Here is a 5,150-nt window from a genome sequence, read left to right as displayed (position 1 = left end):
GTGTTACCAGGGGTCAAAGTTCACCTACTCGCCATGAAACACGAAACTTATATATCCTGCACAGAAACTCACAGAGACACCAAACTTTCAGTTATTGATCATCAATAGTGTCCTAAAATACCCTGTGGTGAATTATGACATCGCTTAGGCCACGCCCCCTGAGAACAGGAAGTGTCATGTTTTACTGTGAACGGTCGCTATCTTAGCCTTTGACCTAATCAACATGAAACTGTGTCCAGAGACAGAAGACATGTTGGTGTGTGTTGTGGATTCAAGCCCTGACCGGCTTGCGATGAAGCAGCTGTGTGCGGCGGCATGGCGAAGTGACCTGTAACGCCGATGCCATACGTTTGCTTCTAGATTCCACATGTTTCGACCGAGCTGCACTAAACTTGGCTTGAGTGATGCTGGTGTGATACCTGAAAATTCTATGTCATCAAGATTATGACGTCATCTAAGCCCGCCCCCTCACAACAGGAAGTGCTATTTTTTTCCTTGGAAACATTCATCTATGCTCTCTTGACCTAATCAAGGTGATTCTGTGTTGGATGACAGATAGGAAGTTGGTCTCGCTTGCTTTAAAGTGCCAACAGTTTTCAATGGCGGCAACGCCGTTCGTATACGTTTGCCTCTACCTTCCACATATTTGACCGAGCTGCATCAAACTTGGCCTGAGTGATCCTGGAGGCTTGCCCGTCAATCCTACGTCATCACATTATGACGTCATCTAAGCCCCGCCCCCTCGGAACCGGAAGTGCCGTTTTTTTCCTTGGAAAGCTCTGTTTATGGCTCTCTTGACCTAATCAAGGTGATTCTGTGTTGGGTGACAGATAGGAAGTTGGTCTCGCTTGCTTTAAAGTGCCAGAGTTTTCAATGGCGGCAACGCCGTTCGCATACGTTTGCCTCTACATTCCACATATTTTGACCGAGCTGCATCAAACTTGGCCTGAGTGATCCTGGAGGCTTGCCCGTCAATCCTACGTCATCACATTATGACGTCATCTAAGCCCCGCCCCCTCGAACCGGAAGTGCCGTTTTTTTCCTTGGAAAGCTCTGTTTATGGCTCTCTTGACCTAATCAAGGTGATTCTGTGTTGGATGACAGATAGGACGTTGGTCTCGCTTGCTTTAAAGTGCCAAGAGTTTTCAATGGCGGCAACGCCGTTCGTATACGTTTGCCTCTACATTCCACATATTTTGACCGAGCCGCATCAAACTTGGCCTGAGTGATCCTGGTGGGAGGCCCGTCGATCCTACGTCATCATATTATGACGTCATCTAAGCCCCGCCCCCTCGGAACAGGAAGTGCCGTTTTTTTCCTTGGAAAGCTCGCCCTAAACCATGCGAGAGCTCCTGCGGTGGCCGGAACCCCCGCGGTGGCCAATAGGCCGGAGCGGCGCTTGCTGCGAGGGCCGCCCGAGGCTGCTTGCAGCTTTATTCTTCTTACGATTCTGCCCCCCTCTTCGTGCGCCTTTTTGGAGGCTTTATCATATTCAAAAACTCACCAAACTTGGCGGAAGCGACTAGGCGGTTTAAAAATTTTGAATTTTAAGGTCGCCGCAAAAATCGCAAAAAAAATTGCTCAACGGCGGCAACTAGCAATTTTCAACAGACCCATTGCTATTCACTTACTTCATCGTAGAGACTTGAAATTCGGTACAGTTGTAGAGCTCACTAAGACGCTCAGAATTTACAAGTAATGTCATAGTGCAAGTATCACAGGAAGTCGGCCATTTTGTATTGAAGGTCCATTTTTACCTCGAGTTTGACGTTTACAGCCTTCGCATTTGATCGAACTCCTCCTAGGGATTTCGAATGATCGGCTTCAAACTCGGTCAGTCTGATCATAAGGCATGTCTGATTTAAAGTTATCAAATTGGTGAGTTTTGGAGCATGCTGAAGGGGGGTTAGCAGGGGTCAAAGTTCACCTACACGCCATGAAACAAAAACCTCTTATATTTCCTATACAAAAACACATAGAGGGACCAAACTTTCAGTGATTGGTCATCATCGGGTGTCCTAAAATACCCTGTGGTGAAATTATTTTTTTACGTAGGCCACGCCCCCTGAGAACAGGAAGTGTAATGTTTTACTGTGAACGGTCGCTATCTTAGCCCTTTGACCTAATCAACATGAAACTGTGTCCAGAGACAGAAGACATGTTGGTGTGTTGTGGATTCCAACCCCGACCGGCTGCGATGAAGCAGGTGGGCGTGGCGGCGTTGCGAACGCCATCGAATTTCGTTTGGCTCTGAATTCCACAGTTTCGGGGTGAGCTGCTCCAAACTCACTAGGATGGATCCTTATACACCCGCCAACAGGAATCCATAGCGAAATTTGGTGGGCGTGGCCTAATTTCTCTACATCTCCCCCTAGAATATTTTAAAAATCAGCCCCAAGCCATGCTTTATCCTAGAATTACGAAACTTGGTACACATGTGTATCTTGTCAGGACGTACAAAAAAGTCTCTTGGAGCCATGCTCTAAACCCAACAGGAAGTCGGCCATTTTGGATTGAAGGTCCATTTTGGACCTCGAGTTTGACGTTTACAGCCTTTGCATTTGATCGAACTCCTCCTAGGGATTTCGATTGATCGGCTTCAAACTCGGTCAGTCTGATCATAAGGCATGTCTGATTTAAAGTTATCAAATTGGTGAGTTTTGGAGCATGTTGAAGGGGGGTTAGCAGGGGTCAAAGTTCACCTACTCGCCATGAAACACGAAACTCTTATTTTTCCTATACAAAAACACAGAGAGGGACCAAACTTTCATTGATTGATTGTCATCGGGTGTCCTAAAATACCCTGTGGTGAAATTATTTTTTTAAGTAGGCCACGCCCCCTGAGAACAGGAAGTGTCATGTTTTACTGTGAACGGTCGCTATCTTAGCCCTTTGACCTAATCAACATGAAACTGTGTCCAGAGACAGAAGACATGTTGGTGTGTTGTGGATTCCAACCCCGACCGGCTGAGATGTAGCAGGTGGGCGTGGCGGCATTGCGAACGCCGTCGAATTTCGTTTGGCTCTGAATTCCACAGTTTCGGGGAGAGCTGCTCCAAACTCACTAGGATGGATCCTTATCCAGCCCCCGACAGGAATTCATAACAAAATTTGGTTGGGCGTGGCCTAATATTTCTACATTGCCCCATAGAATATTTTAAAAAATCAGCCCCAAGACATGCTTTGACTTAGAATTACGAAACTTGGTACACATGTGTATCTTGTCAGGACGTACAAAAAAGTCTCTTAGAGCCATGCTCTAAACCCAACAGGAAGTCGGCCATTTTAGATTGAAGTTCATTTGACCTCGATTTTGACGTTTACAGCCTTCGTATTTGATCGAAATCCTCCTAGGGATTTCGATTGATCGGCTTCAAACTCGGTCAGTCTGATCATAAGGCATGTCCAATTCAAAGTTATCAATATGGTGACATTTGAACAGGTGGAAGGGGGGTTAGCAAGGCTCAAAGTTCCCCTGTGATCGACTGTGTAATACAAAGGGCTTTGTCATGTGTAGGGCAATGCTGCCCTCTGGTGTCGAATTACTGAAATAATGTAACTATTTCAGTAATTTCAGTAATTCGACACCAGAGGGCAGCATTGCCCTACGGAATGACAGTTCAATGTTGAATTAAATAGGAAAAAAATTAAATAATTTGTAATTCTATAACAAAAACTCACAGAGACACCAAAGTTTGAGATATTGATCATCCTGGGGTGTAGAATAATATCCAATGGTCAAATGATGACATCACGTAGGCCACGCCCTCTGACAACAGGAAGTCTTGTATTTTACTGTGAACGGTCGATAGCTTCTGCACCAAACTTTGCACGAGTGACCCTGGTGGGATCCTTGACGACCCTATGTCATCATATTATGACGTCATCTAAGCCCCGCCCCCTCAGAACAGGAAGTGCCGTTTTTTTACTTGGAAAGCTCCGTTTATGGCTCTCTTGACCTAATCAAGATGATTTGGATGATAAACTCTGTCAATGCTCGCTGCTGGCTGAACCGTGTGGGCGTGGCCAAACGGCGAATATCAGTCCCTCGCCATATGCATACGTTTGGCTCTTATTTAGGCATAGATCATCCGATTGGCGCCAAACTGGATATGTATGACCTTTGTTCACCTCTAAAGAGCCCGACGGGTTTGAGATGTAATTTGGCTCCACTGCGCCCCCTAAGTTAATACATGGGTTGTGTCTCCTCGACGCATCGACCGATCTGCGCCAGATTTTTCGACAGTCGTCGGGCAGCGCCGCCAAACGCATTCACGCGTGTCGCCCGGTGGACGGGCGGGGAAAATGCGCGACAGCTTCTGCGGCGGCTGGCGGGCGGCGGTGCTGGAAACTGCGGCGGAGCTTCCGCGGTGGGGAGCGGGCTGCGGCTCTGGAAAACGCGCGAGAGCTTCTGCGGTGGCTGGAACCCCCGCGGTGGCCAATAGGCCGGAGCGGCGCTTGCTGCGAGGGCCGCCCGAGGCTGCTTGCAGCTTTAATTTAGTTTATAACTATAAGATGAACATTGATTATTTACTTCAAGTATAACCCCTTGAGATGTGTTGTCTCATTTTTGAGGCGGTACTTAAAAAAACAACAAAAAAACAATAATAGAATTTGAAATAAGTAAATCAAGAAAAAAACAAAACAGTCAGACAAAAATAAATAAAATAAGACAAAACACAAGTATATATAAATTCATGACAACTTCATGCTACATACACTCATACCAAATAAGAAAGTGCATATTCACATGCAAATTGATATTCACATGTACAGAGTGCATGTGTACAGAGTACATGTGAATATCCATGTCAGAGGAGTAGGGCTAGAATAAAAGAGTTTTGGTCTTATTGAAAGCAGGAGCAAGATGTTTGAAAATAAGTAAATAAAGACAAGTTAAAAATATGAAAAGAGGCCATACATGTAAATGAGGGACGTAAATTATTCCAATCTGATGGAGCTTTACATTACATGATGTTAAATTTCTTTTCTAACCCTTGGTATGAAAAAAACTGATCAGTATTTATCAGGCTATACATTTAACTAAATGGCAATAAGTTTGTTTGTTTTTTTATCTAGAGGAAAATTAAAATAGATACATTTAAAAGTAATTAACAACCGATTAAATTTTCTGTTGGCCTGGGGAACTA

The sequence above is a fragment of the Xiphophorus maculatus genome, chromosome 12 (genome assembly GCF_002775205.1).
Source record: "Xiphophorus maculatus strain JP 163 A chromosome 12, X_maculatus-5.0-male, whole genome shotgun sequence".
Lineage (NCBI taxonomy): Eukaryota > Metazoa > Chordata > Actinopteri > Cyprinodontiformes > Poeciliidae > Xiphophorus > Xiphophorus maculatus.
Note: the sequence above shows the minus strand (reverse complement) of the source record.